The 21,722-nt window shown below is 47.6% G+C and overlaps 1 protein-coding gene across 2 annotated transcripts in view; it reads left to right on the top strand.

The window, feature by feature from the left end:
- LOC141265119 (ATP-binding cassette sub-family B member 5-like) overlaps positions 1–21,722 on the top strand; it is a 173,075-nt gene that overhangs the window by 102,935 nt on the left and 48,418 nt on the right. The window lies entirely within an intron of this gene.

The following is a 21,722-nucleotide window of genomic DNA, read 5'->3' as shown; positions in this document are numbered from 1 at the left end:
TCCCTCTGCTAATTAGCTTTCTGGACTGGGTGTATATATACCTGGTGTGTCTGAGAGGGAGTTGTGGGCTATATTCATTTCTACTTGTGAGGCTTAGTAGGAGCTTGAGGTCATATGCATATTTGGAGTCATGTAAAACTACACCGCGTGCAGAATTATTAGGCAAATGCGTATTTTGATCACTTTGATACTTTTTATACATATTGTCCTACTCCAAGCTGCATAGGCTTGAGAGCCAACTACCAATTAAGTAAATCTGGTGATGTGCATCTCTGTAATGAGGAGGGGTGTTGACTAATGACATCAACACCCTATATAAGGTGTGCTTAATTATTAGGCAACTTCCTTTCCTTTGGCAAAATGGGTCAGAAGAGAGATTTGACAGTCTCTGAAAAGTCCAAAATTGTGAGATGTCTTGCAGAGGGATGCAGAAGTCTTGAAATTTCCAAACTTTTGAAGCGTGATCACCGAACAATCAAGCGTTTCATGGCAAATAGCCAACAGGGTCGCAAGAAGCGTGTTGGCTAAAAAAGGCGCAAAATAACTGCCCATAAATTGAGGAAAATCAAGCGTGAAGCTGCCAAGATGCCATTCGCCACCAGTTTTGCCATATTTCAGAGCTGCAACGTTACTGGAGTATCAAAAAGCACTAGGTGTGCGATACTCAGGGACATGGCCAAGGTAAGGATGGCTGAAAAACGACCACCTTTGAACAAGAAACATAAGATAAAACGTCAAGAATGGGACAAGAAATATCTTAAGACTGATTTTTCAAAGGTTTTATGGACTGATGAAATGAGAGTGACTCTTGATGGGCCAGATGGATGGGCCAGTGGCTGGATCAGTAAAGGGCAGAGAGCTCCACTCCGACTCAGACGCCAGCAAGGTGGGGGTGGGGTACTGGTATGGGCTGGTATAATCAAAGATGAACTTGTGGGACCTTTTCGGGTTGAGGATGGAGTGAAGCTCAACTCCCAGACCTACTGCCAGTTTCTGGAAGACAACTTCTTCAAGCAGTGGTACAGGAAGAAGTCGGTATCGTTCAAGAAAAACATGATTTTCATGCAGGACAATGCTCCATCGCATGCATCCAACTACTCCACAGCATGGCTGGCCAGTAAAGGTCTAAACGAAGAAAAAATAATGACATGGCCCCCTTGTTCACCTGATCTGAACCCCATAGAGAACCTGTGGTCCATCATAAAATGTGAGATCTACAGGGAGGGAAAACAGTACACCTCTCGGAACAGTGTCTGGGAGGCTGTGGTGGCTGCTGCACGCAATGTTGATTGAAAACAGATCAAGCAACTGACAGAATCTATGGATGGAAGGCTGTTCAGTGTCATCATAAAGAAAGGTGGCTATATTCATCACTAATTTTTTTTGTTTTTGTTTTTGCATGTCACAAATGTTTATTTCTAAATTTTGTGCACTGATATTGGTTTACCTGGTGAAAATAAACAAGTGAGATGGGATTATATTTGGTTTTTATTAAGTTGCCTAATAATTCTGCACAGTAATAGTTACCTGCACAAACAGATATCCTCCTAAGAGAGCCAAATCTAAAAAAAAAAACACTCCAACTTCCAAAAATATTAAGCTTGGATATTTATGAGTCTTTTGGGTTGATTGAGAACATAGTTGTTGATCAATAATAAAAATAATCCTCTAAAATACAGCTTGCCTAATAATTATGCACACAGTGTAAGCTATTTCCCCATGTTTTTTCTACCCTTGTTGTCTATAGTGTTTAATGGAGGTTGACTAGTGCTAATCTCCTCCAATCCCTAGCCATAGCCGTATGCCAGGGAAAGTAGGGTGAGGCTCACTTGAGGCGATTGCTGAAGAGGCAATATAGGGACGGTAGTTGAGACAGGGTGACGTTAGACCAGACTAGGAGGTCTCCACTTCCCCCTTTCCCTAGCGTCTAGGCTCCCTTTCCCTTTTCTCTCTGTGTTGCACTAACACCTGGCGTGACATTATAGCCGGCCGAGCACATTTTGAAAAGGAAAAAAAAAATGACATTATGGCTTTTTTTCTTTTTGTGTGTCTTTGGGCGTGCACTTTTTTTTCCTTTCTCCCTTGGTATGGGTTCAGTTGCAGAGCTCGCTGAGCAGTTCTGCCGTCTGTCTCTGGAGGTGAATGACCTCCGCTGTGAGGTTCAGCAGCAGCATCAGCGGTCTCAGGTCGCCAATGTGGGGGTCTCTGCAGGTTGGCCTGTCTAGCCTGAACCCAAGGTTGCCCTCCCAGACAGGTTTTCAGGAGGTAAAGACAATTTTTTTTGTATTTAAGGAGGCATGCAAATTGTATTTCAAACTTCATCCCTACTCCTTTGAGTAGGGCTGAAGCAACGGAGGAGCAACGGGTTGGTTTTGTGATCTCTCTATTGCAGGGAGATCCTCAGTCATGGGCGATTTCGTTACTGCAGGATTCGGCTTGTTTCCAGTCTGTGGATGGGTTTTTCGGTGCTCTGGCCCCATCTATGATGTCCCTGACTGAGTCGCCTTGGCTGAGTCTAGGCTACGTCGCCTTCAGCAGGGGATTCGGTCAGTGGAAACGTACAGTTCGGAATTCCGTAGATGGGCAATGGATTCCAAATGACTCAGTTCTTAGAAGTCAATTTTGTGAGGGGCTTACTGAAAGGTTGAAAGATGCCTTGGCTGTATATGAAACCCTTCAGTTCTTGGAGGCTGCTATGTCTTTAGCCATACGTCTTGATAGACGCCTTTGGGATAAACAGGTACGACCACCTTCTCCGGGGCCTTCTTGTCGGGGTTGTGTACCTCTGCCAGGGGAGCGGTCTGGAGGTGAACCAGTACTTGGGGAGGTGGAGGAACCCATGCAGTTAGGGGGTCTCTCTGCATCATACATCTTCCCCAAGATTTGCAAGAAAAAAGGCGTATTTCAGCAGCAGAAGGGAAGGAAGGGAGACACAGATCCATTACTTTTACTAGTGGGTAGGCGGAGCCCCACAGGATAGTTCACCTCAGATTTATAAAAAGTGACGACCGGCCCCTCCAGCTTAGGCTCCTCCTACTCCCATGTTCCTCAGTCTGAAATTTGAGGTCGCAGAGGATAGTCGCTGCCTTCGCAGCTCCTCAGAAGATTTTCTTATTTTTATTCCGGAGACCTGGACCCCCCGTGGTCTAGAGGTCTCAGGGGGTCTCAGCGCTGCTGTGACCCCTGACCCTCCCCTGGCAGATCTGCGTACCCCATAAGGAGGTCCCCGCAGAACCCTACTGGCCCCGGGGGATACAGGGCGCTCCCTGGCGGAGACGCACACCGCTCGTGTGGGGTCCCTGCGTGCTCCGCCGTGGGGGGGGAGCAAGGGCCACGGCGCCACACATCCCTGGGGGTCCCTGTGGCGCTCAGCTGGGTAAGTGCCCTGTATGTGTGTGTGAATCAGCGGCTGCTGCGGCAGCCGCTGTTACTGTCAGTATGGTGACTGCATCTTCTGTTGTTACAGGCAGTGTACTACTAGGAATGCACATCACCGCTGCCGTTGGGGGGGAGCGGGACAGAGGAGCGTGGGCCCCGTTAGTTTAACGGGGGGGGCATGACTTATGTTCTTGGCTGCCGGCCATCTTCTCTGCAGTCAGGAAAAAGCGCGCGCTGGGCAGCCCCCGCCCCCCTCCTTCCTTCCTCCTTCTCAATTGCCTCACGGAGCTCAGTGCTTCTCTCTCTCTCCTTCCCCCCCTGCTCTCCACTCTCACACACAGACTCCAGGAAGCTGGTGAGTCATCTCTGTTTACCCACTATTACAGCGCAGAGCGCTGCGGTCTCTCTGCTGCACGCTCTCCTTGGTCCTGTTAAGGCTAAGGTGCATTGCTGGTCAGCAGCATTAACCCCTTCTGACGGGGTCTGGACTCATCAGGGCACTTAACCTTTGGTCTGCAGGGCTGGGGTAGCTTTTCTCCCTAAGGAGAAGCTTTAACCCTTCAGTGCTTGGTATATTTTTTGTGACAGGCTGTGTTTGCAGACCACACATCCCTGGTTACTGTACCCTCAGTGATGTTAAAGTGGAGGCGCTCTCACGCTCCATTGACAGTCTGTCTGGACTCCTGGGTCATTGGGTATCACCTAAGTCCCAACCGGCGTCGCGGGGCAAGAAGCGCCACAGGCCTGTGGTGGCTTTGTCTCCTCCGCGCAGCGCATCGGAGGCCTCGGAATCACCGACAAGCTCTGCTGGTGAGATCTCCGATTCTGATGAGGAGGATCGGCAGGGCCGCTCGGCTTCTCTTTCGGGCCGCGTGGATGCTTTTATGGGGCCATGCGGGAAGCAGCTGTCTGAAGAGGTGACGAGGCCTGGCAAGTCGGTCCGGCTGTATCAGGAGTCGCGTCGGGCTCGTTCGGCTCTGCCGGCGCACGATGAACTTAACGAGGTGGTGGAAAAAGAACGCCTGTGCCCTGATAAACGCTTCCAGGGGTTGCAGTTTTTTGATGCCCTGTATCCCTGTTCCACGGAGACGATAGCTAATTGGGTCCCTTCTCCTGAGGTGAGCGTACCATTATCTCAGCTGAGCAAATTTTCTTTGCTTCCTTTCAAAAGGAAGGCGAGTCTACAGGACCTGCTAGAGGAGACGCAGTATCCAAACAAGGTTTGCTGAGTCTGGCATACAAGGGCGGTCAGCTTTTTGGTTCGGACCTCACGGAGCTGATTGCTAAGGCCAAGGCCAAGGATACGGCTTTTCCTCAGCAGAAAGCAGCGGCTTTTACGTCTGGCAAGTTAAGTGCCGGTAGTGGTCGTCGGTCCTTTCGGCCCAGGGGGCGGTTCGGTCAGCCCTCTTGGAGATTGGGTCGTCCCTCGTCTTCCGGAAAGAAGACCACCCAGAAGTCCCGTACACCCTGGTAACAACATTTCCGTCAGGACAAATGGGAAGTTGACAAGAAGCCCGCTAAGGCGGACTGACCCCAGGAACCCTCTCGAGGGCTCTCGGGTGGGACGTCGTCTGCTACAATTCGGGTCGATTTGGGCGTCCCACGTATCGGACGCCTGGGTGACGCGGCAGGCTATTTCATAGAGTTTCATTCTCGACCCCCGGACCGGTTTCGTCAGTCACACATCCCGTCCGAGCCCAAGCTGGCTGCCGCACTGTTGCGGGAGGTCGATCCTCTTCTGCAGCAGGGTGTGGTGGTTCCGGTTCCGCCGGAGGAACGGGAAGGGGCTTTTACTCCAACCTTTTTGTGGTCCCCAAAAAGGAGGACAAGTTTCGCCCCATTCTGGATTCAAGGAATTGAATTTTCATGTCCGGACCCGGAAATTCCGTATGGAGTCTCTTTGCTCTGTCGGGCGGCCCTGTCGCAGTACGATTTCTTTGTGTCGATCGACATCCGCGACGCCTATTTGCATGTCCCTATCAGCAGGGCTCACCAGCGCTTCCTGCGTTTCGCCATAGTTCAGGCCCATTACCAGTTTGTGGCCCTACCATTCGGGTTGGCCTCGGGGCCCAGGGTTTTTACAAAGATTCTGGCGCCACTCATGGCGCTCCTTCGAAGGCAAGGAGTTACGATTCTCCCCTACCTGGACGACCTGTTAATTGTGTCGCCCACAGCGGAGGAGGCTGTGACGGCTCGCGATCTCTCCCTTCAGCACCTGGAGGACTTCGGGTGGCTGATCAATTGGAAGAAGTCGTCTTTGGAGACGTCGCAGTCAATCCTGTTCTTGGGGATGCATTTCGACACGGTACGGGCAGTGGCCTCCCTGCCTCCGGACAAACAAGCGAACCTTCGTCACCATGTCCAGGCTATGAGGTCAGCGAGGGCGATGTCCCTTCGGAAGTGTATGCGCCTTCTGGGTCTGATGGTGGCGGTTACGGTACCGTTGGCACAATCTCATACCCGTTATGTTCCATTGGCTTACTGGGTTAATGCGCCTGCCTTGTACACAGGTGTTTGTGAGTTCGAATCCCCTGAGCACTTTTAGTGATGTCCCAGTGGCTTACTGGGTTAAGGCACCTATTCTGAAAACAGGTGTTCATGAGTTCAATTCATCCAATGTGATGTTCCAGTGGCTTACTGGGCTATTCCGCCTGTCTAGTAAACAGGAGTTCATGAGTTCTAATCCAGTCTCGGTGGTTCCATGGTGTAATGGTTAGCACTCTGGACTTTGAATCCAGTGATCTGAGTTCAGTTCTCAGTAGATCCTGGGTATTTCTTCTTGAAACACAGGTTTCACTTACCTGAGTTAATGGCTCAGTGGTTAGTGCACTGGCTTTAGGACACAGAACTTTGGGTTCAAGTCCCAACAGAGAACCATTACTCTAAGGGGTCTCCAAGATCTTATTCTGACCCGTTGGGATCGATCGCCAGCTTCGCTGGATCACTGTGTTGGTATCTCCCACGGGGTGCGAGAGTCTCTTGGATGGTGGTTGCATCCGGAGGCCTTATCCCTGGGGAAATCCTTCCTCCCCCCACAGTGGTCTGTCTTTACCACCGATGCCAGCCTGACTGGCTGGGGGGGGGTTTGGAACGATCTCTGGGTTCAGGGGGTCGGGTCGTCAGTGGAGTAGTCTCTGCCGATCAACATCCTGGAGTTGAGAGCAATTTTTCCTCTGCCTCCGACATTGGATGGTCTCTTTGAGCGGTCTGCCGGTCCGGGTTCAGATGGAAAATGCGACAGCTGTCGCGTATATCAACCATCAGGGCGGGACGAGGAGTTCCAGTCTCATGATGGAGGTCTCTCGGATCCTGGTTTGGGCCGAGTCCAGGGTTCCAGCCATCTCCACGATTCACATCCCAGGAGTGCTGAATATGACGGCGGACTTCCTCAGTCGCGAGCAGGTGGATCCCGGTGAACAGAGCCTTCATCCGGAAGTTTTTGGACTGCTGTGCTCCCGTTGGGGGACTCCCCCAGTGGACTTGATGGCATCCAGTTTGAACGCCAGGATCCCGACGTTCATGTCCAGGTACAGGGACCCGGAGGCTGCGGCTGTAGATGCTCTAGCGGCCCCGTGGGACCAGTTTGAGCTGATCTATGTGTTTCCGCCGGTATCCTTACTTCCTTTAGTGATACGGCGGATCAAACTCGAACAAATTTCGATGATTTTGGTGGTGCCGGATTGGCCGCGGAGGGCGTGGTATTCAACGCTGGTGTCTCTTCTGGCAGCGCCTCCGTTTCCACTGCCTCTTCGCCCGGACCTGTTAACCCAAGGGCCTTTTCGCCATCCGGACCTGAAGTCTCTTCGTTTGACGGCGTGGCACTTGAGACCGAGATCTTGACCCGTCGTGGGTTTTCCGCCGAGGTCATTGCCACTTTGCGAGCGGCCAGAGGTCCAGCTACGACTAGGATTTATCACAGAACTTGGGAGGCCTTCTATTCATGGTGTTCTGAATCTTCAAGGAACCCGAGGGTTTTTTCCATTCCCAACTTCTTGGCTTTTCTGCAATATGGTTTGGCCAAGGGTCTGGCGGTTAGTACCTTGCGGGGTCAGGTATCTGCACTATCCGTGCTTTTTCGGAAGGCTATTGCCTCGCGCAGAGATGTGCGTTCGTTTTTTCGCGAGGTTGCACGTCAGTTTCCGCCTCGGAGGGCGTTTGTGGCTCCTTGGCGGCTCAATCTAGTCTTGGAGGCTCTTCAGCATGGGCCGTTTGAGCCTATGGATTTAGCTACGCTTTACTTGCTTTCTTGGAAGGTGGCCTTCCTGGTGGCGGTCACCTCCTTGAGAAGGGTTTCTGAGTTGGCGGCACCGTCTTGCTCGCCCCCTTTTCTGGAGTTCTACTCGGATCGCATGGTGCTTCATACCCGTTGCGATTTTCTGCCTAAAGTGGTGTCACGTTTCCACGTCAATCAGGACATCGTGTTGCCCTCCCTCTGTCCGAAACTGAAGAGTCCAAAGGAGCGGGCCTTGCACTCGTTGGATTTGGTGTGGGCTTTGAAGTTCTATCTTACAATCACGCAAGGGTTTCGGAAGTCGGACTCTCTTTTTGTGATTCCTGCTGGTCGTCGGCGTGGTCAGCGGGCTTCCAAGGACACTATAGCTCGGTGGATACGTTCGGCTATCCTGGAGGCGTACCGGCTCAAGGGCGAGCCTTGTCCGGTTAAGGTTCGAGCTCATTCCACAAGAGCTGTTGGTTCGTCGTGGGCTTTTCGTCAGGGGGCCTCGGCAGCGCAGCTCGGCCGGGCGGCTACCTGGTGTTCCGTTCACACTTTTACTAATTTTTATAAAGTAGACGTGAGTGCTTCCGCCGATGCGGCCTTGGGACGCAGGGCCTGCAGGCGGCAGTGGTTTAGGTTATATCTTTATCTAGTTTTGGCGCTTGTTGCGCACTTGCCTAAGTTGTTGGGGGGTTGGCGATTCTGCCACTGTTTCCCACCCTTGAGTTCTGGACTGCTTTGGGACGTCCCACTAGTAATGGATCTGTGTCTCCCTTCCTTCCCTTCTGCTGCTGAAAGACGGATTTTGGTAAGACCTTACTTGTAAAATCCTTTTCAGCAAAGGAAGGAAGGGAGACACAGCACCCTCCCATGGCAGAAGTGCATTATTGTTTTCCAGATGCGGCGCGACTCCTCTCTGATGGCGGTCATCGGGACTGGGGTCGGCGCGCTAGGGCTCTGTTCCAGCATTGCCAGCTCATCGCAGTTGTCAGGTCCAGTGAGTAGTGCCTGGGACTGTGTGTTCTTTTTGTTATATGCATAACCTGTTCTCTCGCATTTCTGAGTTTTCAGAAGGGGTTGTGTTGTTCCGCTGGTGTTGTCTGCTCTTCCTTAGCTTGTGTACGGACTGAGGAACATGGGAGTAGGAGGAGCCTAAGCTGGAGGGGCCGGTCGTCACTTTTTATAAATCTGAGGTGAACTATCCTGTGGGGCTCCGCTTACCCACTAGTAATGGATCTGTGTCTCCCTTCCTTCCTTCGCTGAAAAGGATTTTACAGGTAAGGTCTTACCAAAATCCATTTTTTTTTTTGTGAGAAAAAGGGACATTTTGTTGGAACCTGTCCTTCAATTCCTAAACAAAAGGAGACTCGATTAACTCTTGGTAGTTTGGAGTTGGATAAACAAGGGGTGCATTTGTGGCCAAACTGCAGATCCCGCTTTGTTCTGACAGCCGAGGTGGTGCTAGAGAGCAAAACCGAAAAAATTTCTCTGTTTGTTGACAGTGGAGCTGGAGTCAGCATGGTTGATGCTTAGTTTGTGAAAACTCATGGTCTTGCTTGCTGTGCTTTAGCTGTACCTATTCCCATCTTTGCCATTGACTCGGCACCACTTGCACAGAAAGCATTTACTCAGATTGTATATAATGTAAAACTGAGGGTGGGGTCAGTTCATTTTGAAATCATCCCTTGCTATGTTCTGGAAAATCTTCCCACTCCCATTGTCTTGGCTTGTTAAACCTAATCTGTTGATGGATTGGCAAACTGGGGAGATTATTGAATGGAGAGATTACTGCCATGAGAACTGTCTAGATATTTCCATTGCCACTGTCTCTATGGAAATATTACCTGCTTTTCTGTCTGGTTTTGAGGACGTTTTTTCTGAGAAGGGGTGTCAGGATTTGCCTCCTCATCGTGCTTATGACTGTCCTATTAACCTGACCTCCGAAGCTAAACTACTGAAGTCCAGACTGTATAATCTTTCTGGACCTGAGAGACAAGCCATGAAGGATTTCATTGCGTAAAGTCTGGAGAAAGGACATATCAGACCCTCGTCTTCGCCCGTGGTGGCAGGGTTCTTCTTTGTGAAGAAAAAAGATGGCAGTCTACGTCCCTGTTTAGATTTCCAGGAATTAAATCAAATTACCATCCTTGATCCATACCCTCTTCCTCTGATTCCTGATTTGTTCAGCCAGGTTGTAGGAGCTAAGGTATTCTCTTTGGATTTAAGGGGAGCCTACAATCTGGTTAGAATCCGAGAAGGGGAAGGGCAATTCCCCAAAAGGACATTTCGAGAGTCTGGTTATGCCTTTTGGTTTTACCAATGCATCTGCGGTCTTCCAGCATTTCATAAATGATATTTTCCATCATTTGGTGGGGAGGTTTGTGGTGGTCCACCTGGACGCTATTTTGGTTTATTCACCTGATTTTGAGACTCATCAGAGGCATGTTAAGCAGGTGCTCCAGATATTAAGGGATAAGAAGCTTTATGCCAAACTAGAAAAATGTGTTTTGGCTGTTCAGGAGGTACAGTTTTTGGGGTACTTGTTGTCATCTTCAGGTTTTCGGATGGATCCGGAGAAGATCCGTGCAGTCCTTGATTGGGAACATCCCGAGAACCTGAAGGCTCAACAACATTTTTTGGGCTTTACTAATTTTTACAGGAAATTCATTCAAAATTACTCTGTTATAGTGAAACCCCTTACTGATATGACTAAGAAGGGGTCTGATTATTCCAAATGGTCGGATGCTTCCCTCCAGGCTTTTTCTTCTTTAAGGCTATGTGCCCACGATGCAGAAATGCTCAGGATTTTTTCCTGAGCGTTTCTGCATCTCCCTGGCAGAAAAAAACGCATGCGGATTGTACATGTGTTTTCCTGCCAGGGACATGCGGAAGTGAAGTCTTCATCACTTGCATTTCCGCATGCGGGTTGACAAGCGCTTTCCAAGCAATTTTAGCATCACTTGGAAAGTGCTTGTCAACTTGGTCACACTATATAAATCCATGCAAACTGCATGGATTTATATAGTGTGACCCGAGAGAATGTCAAAAAATAAAAAAATAAATATATACTTACCCTCCGATGGCTGTCTTGCTTCACCGTCCCGGCTGCCGGCAGCGGTAGACTGAAGGACCTGCCGACATCAGCGTCGCATGACCCGTGACATGACTATGACGTCAGCGCAGGTCCTTCATTCCATCGCGAACTGCCGGCAAGCAAGGAGGAGCACACCGCGGGCCGCCAGAAGGTAAGTATATATTTATTTTTTATTTTATTCTTTTTTTTACAGTTTTCTATGGTATCCTGGTCCGGAGGAGAGTCTCCTCTCCTCTAGACCTGGGTACCATCCGCACATTAGAACGCATGGAATGCGCATCTACATATACAGTGATGCGTAATCCATGCGGTCTAATGTAAGTCAATGGCGGCGAAAACGCAGCACTTCCGCAAAATAATTGATAGTGCTGCGTTTTTTTCCACAATGATGGGGGAACATGGCAGGCCTTCTACCATGCATTTTTTAAGCCTTTCCGCAGCATTTTTGCCGCTGCGGAAATGCTTAAAAAACGCATCGTGGGCACACAGCCTAAAGAATCATTTTGCAACTGCACCTATACTCAGTCAACCCGATGTTTCTCAACCCTTTATTTTGGAAGTTGATGCTTCGGATGTCGGGGTTGGGGCTGTGTTGTCTCAGGGTTCGTCCCCTGGTAAATGGCATCCATGCCCCTACTTTTCTAAAAAATTGTCTTTGGCTGAGAGAAATGATGATGTGGGTAATAGGCATTCAAGGAATGGCAACATTGGTTGGAGAGGGCTGACCATCCTATTACTGTTATTACTGACCTACCGGTTTCTGCAGGCAAAGCAGTGGTTTTGGTGGTAGTAGATAGGTTCAGTAAAATGGTTCACTTTGTTGCATTACCTGCACTTCCAAATGCCAAGACATTTGCTCAGGTGTTCATAAATGAGATTGTGAAGCTTCACGGGGTTCCCTCCGATGTGGTGTCTGATCGGGGGACCTAGTTTGTTTCCAAGTTCTGGAAGGCATTTTGTTCTCGACTGGGAGTTCAGTTGTCCTTTTCCTCTGCCTTCCACCCTCAGTCGAATGGTCAGACCGAGAATGTCAATCAGAACTTGGAGACATACCTCAGGTGTTTCATCTCAGAAAATCAGGAGGCTTTCGCATCCTACTTACCGCTGGAAGAATTTGTCATCAATAATCATCGGCAAGAATCCACTGGCAGGTCACCATTCTTCGGTGCATACGGTTATCACCCACAGTTTGGTAGCTTTAGTGGGGGAGGAGCTACAGGAGTTCCTGAGGAGGAACAGTTTGCTTTGTCATTCTCCTCTGTATGGCAGAGTGTTCTGTGTAATTTAAAGACCATAGGAGACAGGTATAAACTTATGGCTGACAGAAAACGCTTGCCAGGTCCGGACCTGAATGTGAATGACTTTGTGTGGTTGTCTACCAGGAATATAAGATTGAAGGTTCCTTCTTGGAAGCTGGGACCTAGGTTTATTGGTCCCTATAAAATAACTGCCGTCATTAACCCAGCAGCGTTTCGTCTTGAACTTCCTCAGGCCCTTACGGTCCACAACATGTTCCACAGGCCCTTACTCAAAAAGTATTTGGAACCTCTGGAGCCCTCACCTCTACCACCGCCCCCAGTTATGGTTGATGGTAATCTGGAGTTCCAGGTTTCGAGGATTGTAGATTCTCATCTCCAACGTCGTTCTCTACAATACTTGGTGCACTGGAAAGGCTATGGTCCAGAGGAGAGGATGTGGGTTTCAGTGTCAGAGGTGAACACTCCCAGATTGGTTCGCTCATTCCACACCTCTTTTCCTGAGAAATCCGGTCCTGAGTGTCTGGAGGCCACTCGTAGAGGAGGGGGTACTGTCAAGGGTATGTCAAAGGTGACAGACAGTCTCCCTGCAGTTGGTTGCAGGAGTTCTCTACGTATGGCATTGCAGGCAGCTTCTTAGATGAGAGGCTGTCTTTAGGACTTAGCGGCTACCTCCCTCTGCTAATCAGCTCTCTGGCCTGGGTGTATATATACCTGGTGTGTCTGAGAGGGAGTTGCGGACTATATTCATTTATACTTGTGAGGCTTAGCAGGAGCAGTACTGTGTCTTCTCTGGAGCTTGAGACCATGTGCATATTTGGAGTCATCTAAAGCTAAGTTATTTCCCCCTGTTTTGTCTTCCTTTGTTGTCTATAGTGTTTAGTGGAGGTTGACTAGTGCTCATCTACTCCCATCCTTAGCCGTAGCCATATGCCAGGGAAAGTAGGGCGAGGATCGCGTGTGGCGATTGCTGAAGAGGCAATATAGGGACGGTAGTTGAGACAGGGTGATGCTAGACCAGACTAGGAGATCTCCCCTTCCCCCTTTCCCTAGTGTCTGGGCTCACTTTCCCTTTTCCGTCTGTGTTGCACTAAAATCTGGCGTGACAGCAGGAGGCTCTAAATCACCGCTTGCTACACAGTGAGCATGCTGTAATATCTTCCCTGCACCTTGACTGACAGCCTGTTCCTCATTGTGTGTGCAGTTGGCTGCAGGGAGAATATAACTTCATTTTTTCCCTGTTGCTGCTCTTTCATTAAGACAGCTGAACATTGCAAATGTGCTATTTACCTGCAGATTACCACTGTGTCTGCAGGTAAATTGTGTATTTTTAACTGACAAGTTCCATTTAAGATATTTGTTTGCTGTCAGTGAAAGAGAACACTCAAATGTCCTGAAATTCTCAATATTACATGAATTCCGCGTGGACTTCTCCATAATTAGAGATGAGCGTTGTTCTACTCGAACTGTTCGCCAATCTCAAATTCGAGCTGTTTTGGGCGGTGTTCGAGCCGTTCAGCGAACACGAACAATTTGAGAAAAATTCGGCTGTTCGAGGTTATGTTCGATAACTGTTCGTGCACCAAAATCATAACTGGATTTTTTCTCAGTAATGATGAAAATTAATGTTAATACGCAGTTTGAGTGTACAGCGGGGTGGGGGGAGGGGCAGGGGATGGATCTCTGCAGGAACAATGAAGATCTCCATTTTTTTTTTCTCTTTCCTGCATTTACAGTGGGGAGGTGCAATCTGTCAGCCTATCAGCAGCGCACACACGGAGCGAAGTGCTTTTTTTCACACAAGCAAGGGCATGTGTCATTGGCAGTGTATGTCACATGTCCTTGCCCTATAAGACCAAGCCATTTTCCCCGTCGCCACCATTTTCTCACTGCTGCAGCTGCGTGTTAGACGGCACCGCTGTTGCTGTGTGCGCTATACCTTGTTAATTTCAAGCCAATTTTCGCACAAATCTGCAGATAGCTTGGGAGTAGGGAATAGTTGTGATTGCAGTCCTTTTAAGGACTAGGTTACAGCATTTCCTACGACTTTTATCAGGCAGGTCTGTGCTCTTAAATAGATAGGTTGTGGGAGTAAAGACTAATTGTAATTGGAGTCCTTTTCAGGACTAGGTTACATCAGTTCCTATCAGTTTTTGCCAGGCAGGTCTGTGCCAGTGCTGTGCAAGTTTTTTTCACAGCATTTGGCTGAATCTAGCAAAGCTAATCCTTTTTGGCCTATTGCAGAGTGTGTTAGTCAGTGGAGTAGCCTATCTGTGTTGCAAGATATACCACCTGTGTATAGAATACCAATTTTTTTACTGCACCTAGTGAAGTAAAATCTTTTGGGCATAGCATCATTCTATTAGTCCATCTATACTGACCTCCATCAGGTTGCAAATTGAATATAAATTTTTTCTGCATCTAGCTCTGAAAAAATATTGGGCTTCTAGCTGTGTGTGGGACTTGTTGTATTAGTCCATCTATACTGACATCCATCAGGTTGCAAACTGAATATATTTTTTTCTGCATCTACCTCTGAAAAAATATTGGGCTTCTAGCTGTGTGTGGGACTTGTTCTATTATTCCATCTATACAGACCTCCATCAGGTTGCAAACTGAATATATTTTTTTCTGCATCTAGCTCTGAAAAAATATTGGGCTTCTAGCTGTGTGTGGGACTTGTTGTATTAGTCCATCTATACTGACCTCCATCAGGTTGCAAACTGAATATATTTTTTTCTGCATCTACCTCTGAAAAAATATTGGGCTTCTAGCTGTGTGTGGGACTTGTTCTATTAATCCATCTATACAGACCTCCATCAGGTTGCAAACTGAATATATTTTTTTCTGCATCTACCTCTGAAAAAATATTGGGCTTCTAGCTGTGTGTGGGACTTGTTGTATTAGTCCATCCATACTGACCTCCATCAGGTTGCAAACTGAATATATTTTTTTCTGCATCTACCTCTGAAAAAATATTGGGCTTCTAGCTGTGTGTGGGACTTGTTCTATTAATCCATCTATACAGACCTCCATCAGGTTGCAAACTGAATATATTTTTTTCTGGATCTACCTCTGAAAAAATATTGGGCTTCTAGCTGTGGGTGGGACTTGTTGTATTAGTCCATCTATACTGACCTCCATCAGGTTGCAAACTGAATATATTTTTTTCTGCATTTACCTCTGAAAAAATATTGGGCTTCTAGCTGTGTGTGGGACTTGTTCTATTAATCCATCTATACAGACCTCCATCAGGTTGCAAACTGAATATATTTTTTTCTGCATCTACCTCTGAAAAAATATGTGGCCTTCTAGCAGTGTGTGGGACTTTCTCTATTAGTCCACCTATACTGACCTCCATCAGGTTGCAAACTGAATATAATTTTTTTCTGCATCTAGCTCTGAAAAAGTATTTGGCCTTCTAGCAGTGTGTGGGACTTTCTCTATTAGTCCATCTATACTGACCTCCATCAGGTTGCAAATTAAAAATAATTTTTATCTGCATCTACAGTACCTCTGAAAAAATATTTGGGCTTCTAGCTGTGTGTGGGACTTGTTCTATTAGTCCATCTATACTGACCTCCATCAGGTTGCAAATTGAATATAATTTTTATCTGCATCTAGCTCTGAAAAAATATTTGGCCTTCTAGCAGTGTGTGGGACTTTCTCTATTAGTCCATCTATACTGACCTCCATCAGGTTGCAAATTAAAAATAAATTTTACCTGCATCTACCTCTGAAAAAATATTTGGGCTTCTAGCTGTGTGTGGGACTTATTCTATTACTCCATCTATACTGACCTCCATCAGGTTGCAAACTGAATATATTTTTTTCTGCATCTACCTCTGAAAAAATATTGGGCTTCTAGCTGTGTGTGGGACTTGTTGTATTAGTCCATCTATACTGACCTCCATCAGGTTGCAAATTAAAAATAATTTTTATCTGCATCTACAGTACCTCTGAAAAAAATATTTGGGCTTCTAGCTGTGTGTGGGACTTGTTCTATTAGTCCATCTATACTGACCTCCATCAGGTTGCAAATTGAATATAATTTTTATCTGCATCTAGCTCTGAAAAAATATTTGGCCTTCTAGCAGTGTGTGGGACTTTCTCTATTAGTCCATCTATACTGACCTCCATCAGGTTGCAAATTAAAAATAATTTTTATCTGCATCTAGCTCTGAAAAAATATTTGGCCTTCTAGCAGTGTGTGGGACTTTCTCTATTAGTCCATCTATACTGACCTCCATCAGGTTGCAAATTAAAAATAATTTTTATCTGCATCTACCTCTGAAAAAATATTTGGGCTTCTAGCTGTGTGTGGGACTTGTTCTATTAATCCATCTATACAGACCTCCATCAGGTTGCAAACTGAATATAATTTTTTTCTGCATCTAGCTCTGAAAAAATATTTGGCCTTCTAGCAGTGTGTGGGACTTGTTCTATTAGTCCACCTATACTGACCTCCATCAGGTTGCAAATTCAAAATAATTTTTTGTCTGCATCTAGCTCTGAAAAAATATTTGGCCTTCTAGCAGTGTGTGGGACTTTCTCTATTAGTCCATCTATACTGACCTCCATCAGGTTGCAAACTGAATATATTTTTTTTCTGCATCTACCTCTGAAAAAATATTGGGCTTGTAGCTGTGTGTGGGACTTGTTCTATTAATCCATCTATACAGACCTCCATCAGGTTGCAAACTGAATAAAAAATTTTTCTGCATCTACCTCTGAAAAAATATTTGGGCTTCTAGCTGTGTGTGGGACTTGTTCTATTAGTCCATCTATACTGACCTCCATCAGGTTGCAAATTGAATATAATTTTTTTCTGCATCTAACCCAGCCAATAGTTTTGGCCTAATACCACAGTTTGGCCACTCAGCTCTGCTCGGTTCCCATCCATTGTTTTTTTGTGCAAACAACTCCAGAGTTGTGAATTAGTTAACCACCAAAATGAGTGGAAAAAGGCCTGCTGCTGGTGGAAAGGGGAATAGACGTGTTGGGAAGGGGAAAAAAGGTTGTGTCCGTAGGGTAGGTGTTAAAGCAACAGTAACATCTGCAGAAGAAAGACCATCTTCTAGCCAAACTAAAATGTCTACTTCTTTTAGCGGACAATGTGATAAGATCCCTTTCTTACAGCCACGCCAATCGCTACAAATTCCAGATGAGGCACAAAAACAGCAGGTGCTTCAATGGATATAAAGTGCTCCTTTAAGTGGGCTCTCCTCCACATCAACTTCAACATCACAAATACTCCAGTCCTCAAAGGTGTCACCCCAATCGCACTTGCTTCCTCACAGCTCCCAAATCTCCAGCTGCCCGTCTGAGTATGAGGTAGAACAGATGGTTGAGTCTGCAGAGCTGTTTACTCATACTATAGCCTGGGAATCAGAGGTCGACTCCAGCGCTTCTGTGAATCCAGACGAGGAAATGATCTGCACTGATGCCCAGAATCTTTATGAGTCGGATCCAGGACCAGACGCAGAAGGTTCTGACCATAATGTAGACCCTCATTCCCAAACTGTAACTCCTGTTGGTGGAGACAATGAGGAAGACGATGATAAGACTCAAATACCTGATTGGAGCGACAACTTTAGTTTTTTGTCAGGGCAGGAACAGGTTGGCTCTGAGGACGACGGGTGTGATAACGCACAGGGTGATGATGATGAGGTTGGAGATCCCACTTACTGTCAACCCACAGTCAGCCAAGAGATGAGGTCAGCAGAGTAGGTGGAGGAAGATGCTAGTGACGACGAGGTCAGGTTGCGCCTTCCTGGACAGAGACGTAGTACTGGAAGCACGTCAACAACTGCATCCTCAAACACAACTCTGCCTCTCACCACAAGTCGTGGTGGCTCTTCAGGTCGCATGGGTGCTAAGCCTTGCATAGCCTGGGCATTTTTTCAGATCGATAAAGATGACCCAACTCGTGTTATCTGTAACATTTGTCAGCAAAAGCTAAGTAGAGGCCAAAAAATACATAGTTTGAGTACTTCATGCATGAACCGGCACATGGACATGAAGCATAAGTTGCAGTGGGAAGCTCAGTGTGCTACAATGCGGCCTAGCCGGCCGGGCCAACCACCGTCTGCCATATCTTGTGCATCCGCGGCCTCTTCATCCTCTGTGACTAGGGGGACAGCAGTCACACCTGTTTTGGGGCGCAGACCTGCCACCTCTTTACCCGCCACAACCAGCGTGATTGGCAGGTCATCATTTTCTTTGGAGGTGGTAACACCAGCTGGTGTTGAGCGCTGTCCGACATCGATAGCACCACCTTTGGATCAAGGGAACCTAACATGTCCGCCTGCATCTTCCTCACAGACCGGCAGTTTGCCGGGGACACCCTTATCAACCCCGTCTAAGCACAATAGCCAGCCCTCGGTCCCTCAGATGTGGACAAGTAAAAGACCATTTCCTCCTAGCCATGAGAAAGCTAAGAGGTTGAATTTCACCATCTGCAAGCTCTTGGCTACAGAAATGCTGCCTTTCCGCCTGGTGGACACAGAGGATTTTCGAGACCTTATGTCCGTCGCAGTGCCCCAGTACCAGATGCCCAGTCGGCACTACTTCTCAAAGAAAGGTGTGCCTGCGCTCCACCAGCATGTCGCACACAACATCACCGCTTCTTTGAGAAACTCTGTGTGTGACAGGGTGCATTTCACCACAGACACTTGGACGAGTAGGCATGGACAGGGGCGTTACATGTCGCTGACTGGGCACTGGGTAACTATGGTGACAGCAGGACAAGGGACTGCTGTCCAAGTCTTGCCGTCCCCACGAGTTGTGAGTCAATCCTCTTTATGTCAAAGTTCCTCCACTGCTTCTGCCTCCTCAACCTCCTCTCGGTCTTCCACCTGCACCCAAAGCCTGTCTGGTCATGCCACAATCTTTCTAACTGCGCAGAAGGGATCCTGCACACCTCCTTACTATGCTGGCAGTAGGGCTCAACGTCATCAGGCGGTTTTTACATTGAAATGTCTGGGAAATGTGAGTCACACAGCTGAGGAGTTGTGGTCAGCTCTGGAAAACCAATTTCATGAATGGTTGTCTCCACTGGACCTGAAACCAGGGAAGGCCGTGTGCGACAATGCTGCAAACCTGGGTGCGGCCCTTCGCCGGGGCAATGTCACACATGTGCCTTGTATGGCTCACGTGTTGAACCTGGTTGTCCAGCAATTTTTAGCCCACTATCCCAGACTAGATGGCCTTCTGCAGAGGGCACGGTCGCTGTGTGCTCACTTCCGCCGTTTGCATCCCGCAGCTCAGCGACTTACATCTCTACAGGAGTCGTTGGGCCTGCCACTTCACCGGCTAAAATGCGATGTGCCTACCCGGTGGAATTCAACTCTGCACATGTTGCAGTGACTGTGGCAGCACCGACAAGCCCTGGTGCAATACGTTCTGACGTATAGCCTGGGCCAACGAGATCCAGAGGTGGGGCAAATCACGCTGGAGGAGTGGTCTCAGATCAGGGACCTATGCACCCTTCTGCACAGTTTTGAAATGGCGACGAAGATGTTTAGTGCTGACGATGCCATTATCAGCATGACTATTCCGGTGATTTACATGCTGGAGCACATGTTAAACAGAATTCGGAGTCAGGTGGTGGCACAAGAGGAGGTGGAGGAAGTAGAGGAGGCGGAGTTGTATGCGGAAGGGCTAACATCTGCAAGGTCCAGACGGTCGGCAGCACCAAGGCGGCAGGCATGTGAGGGTGGGGGAGATGGTTTTACCAGGGCGCATGGTAGCAGCCAAACTAGTGAGGAAGGTGCAGGAACCCAGGAAGAAGTGGAGGACGAACTGATGGAAGACTCATCAGATGAGGGAGACCTTGATCACATTTCTGTTGTGCGAGGTTGGGGGGAGAGGACAGAGGAAGGAAGCATGATTGTTACCTCGCCACCAACACAACAGGGACTTGGTGCTCCTGGATGCGCAACACACATGAGTGCCTTCTTGCTGCACTACCTGCAACATGACCCTCGAATTGTGAGAATTAGAAATAATCCTGACTACTGGGTTGCCACACTGTTAGATCCCCGGTACAAAAGTAAATTTGCAGAAATTATTCCTGCCATAGAAAGGGATGCACGCATGCAGGAGTATCAGCAGAGACTGTTGCAGAATCTTACATGTGCTTTTCCACAAAATACCAGTGGTGCACGTAGTGAATCTCACAGTTCCAACTTGCCAACCGTGGGACCGTCAAGTGTTCAGCACTCAAACCGTAACAGAACCACAGTATCTGCTGGTAACATCAATTTTGCGGAATCATTTCACCACTTTTTTAGCCCATCCTTTGCAAGGCCACAGGAGACAAGAAGTCTGACACATAGTCAACGCCTAGAGACGATGGTACAGGAGTATCTCCAAGTAAACATTGAAGCCATGACTGTGTCACTGGACCCTTGCTATTTTTGGGCTTCCAATCTGGATAAATGGCCGGAGCTAGCCACTTATGCCTTGGAGATCTTGTCATGCCCCGCAGCCAGCGTTCTGTCTGAACGTGTGTTCAGCGCTGCTGGTGGTGTGCTGACAGATAAGCGCACGCGGCTCTCCACTGATAATGTAGACAGACTCACGTTCATAAAGATGAACAAATCATGGATCCGAAACGACTTTTCTACCCCTGTGTCATCCTGGGGAGAGTAAAAGCTTGATGATTGGTTAAAATCACCCTACCAACCGTTTTAAGCTTTCAAATTACTAATCATGTTTATCTGTATCTTGGCTGGAAAATAATTTGGGCTTTGTAGCAGTGTGCAGCACTGATTCTATTAGGCCATCTATAATAAGCTCCACCAGATTTAAAATTACTAATCATGTTTATCTGTATCTTGACTGGAAAATAATTTGGGCTTTGTAGCAGTGTGCAGCACTGATCCTTTTAGGCCATCTATACTAAAGCTTCACCAGATTTAAAATTAATAATAATTTTTAGCTGCATCTAGCCCGGAAAATAATTTTGGGGCTCCGAGATGCGCAAGACACATAAGTGCCTTCTTGCTGCACTACCTGCAGCATGACCCTCATATTGTCAGAATTCGAAGTAATCATGACTACTGGGTTGCCACACTCTTAGATCCCCCAAACTTTTCGATCAACCTTTTCATTTTAATAAAGACCAAAGAAATGGCCATTTTTGAAATTATAAGCATTAGCAGGTTGTTAGAAACTGAAATCAAACAGTTTTCAACTCAAAACTTTATTCTAGGTGATGTTACATTTTCACATAGGACCCCTTGTTCGAAAGGAGCTTCTGAACTCTCTCGTCCATTGAATTTGTCAGGTTTTGGATGGTTTCTGCTTCAATTGTTTTGCATGAGGACAGAATACCCTCCCAGAGCTGTTGCTTAGATGTGAACTGCCTCCCGCCATCATAGACACTCCTTTTAATGATGCTCCAAAGGTTCTGAATGGGGTAGAGGTAAGGGGAGCATGGGGGTCACACCATAAGTTTGTCCCCTTTTATGCCCATATCAGCCAGAGATGCAGATGTTTTATGTGCAGCATGAGATGGTGCATTATCATGCAAAAAAATGATCTTGCTGTGAAATACACGGTTCTTCTTCTTGAACCATGGCAGGAAGTGCTGTTTGAGAAAATCCACATACATTATGGAGTTCATCTTTAGCGCCTTCAGGGATCCTAAAGGGGCCGACAATCTCTCTCCCCATGATTCCAGCCCAAAACATTGCTCCACCTCCTCCTTGTTGGCGCTGTAGCCGTGTTTGCGTGGGGTGTCCATCAACCAGACATCCTCCACTCCATCCAT

Source organism: Phyllobates terribilis, unplaced genomic scaffold (genome assembly GCF_046119375.1).
Source record: "Phyllobates terribilis strain yellow unplaced genomic scaffold, ASM4611937v1 Scaffold_4__5_contigs__length_816908805, whole genome shotgun sequence".
NCBI classification, from domain to species: domain Eukaryota; kingdom Metazoa; phylum Chordata; class Amphibia; order Anura; family Dendrobatidae; genus Phyllobates; species Phyllobates terribilis.
This window is presented reverse-complemented; position numbering and strand designations above follow the sequence as displayed.